At 32.2% G+C, this 438-nt stretch overlaps 1 long non-coding RNA gene across 1 annotated transcript in view; it reads left to right on the forward strand.

Moving 5' to 3' along the window:
• The window catches only part of LOC110426552 (uncharacterized), a 2,356-nt gene that overhangs the window by 630 nt on the left and 1,288 nt on the right, over positions 1–438 (forward strand). The gene's annotated exons all lie outside the window — the stretch shown is intronic.

Raw genomic sequence — 438 nt, forward strand, 5'->3', positions numbered from 1 at the left:
TGTATTGGGTTGAATGGTTTCTAGGGAGAGAATAAGTAAGTAAAGTTGCTGTGTTGGCGTGCCAGAGGAGGTAATGAGTGATCGAAGAGTAAGAATTAGTTAGATACGTGCTCAACTTAATAGCAACATAGTGTCTCGCTATTTTGAGGTGAGTATGGGGTGTCTATTTTAAAATCTCCTTAAATATATATAAATATGTGTTGATTTATTTTAAATGCAAATTTATGGAAAGCATGAATTGCTAGAATTGCTAGGAAATTATGGATGTTATGACTTTGGAAATGGCTTTGAATATATATATATAAGCTATAAATATACGTAAAGGTTTTTGAAATCGGGAAGCAAGCTTTTTAATATGATTTATGTCAAGTATGTGCCTTATAGTTTGTGTGATGTACATTCATGATTGAAACACATATCCACCATGCTAAATGATCT

This window comes from Theobroma umbraticum, unplaced genomic scaffold, assembly GCF_002168275.2.
Source record: "Theobroma umbraticum cultivar Fairchild unplaced genomic scaffold, ASM216827v3 scaffold_89.0, whole genome shotgun sequence".
NCBI classification, from domain to species: Eukaryota; Viridiplantae; Streptophyta; class Magnoliopsida; order Malvales; family Malvaceae; genus Theobroma; species Theobroma umbraticum.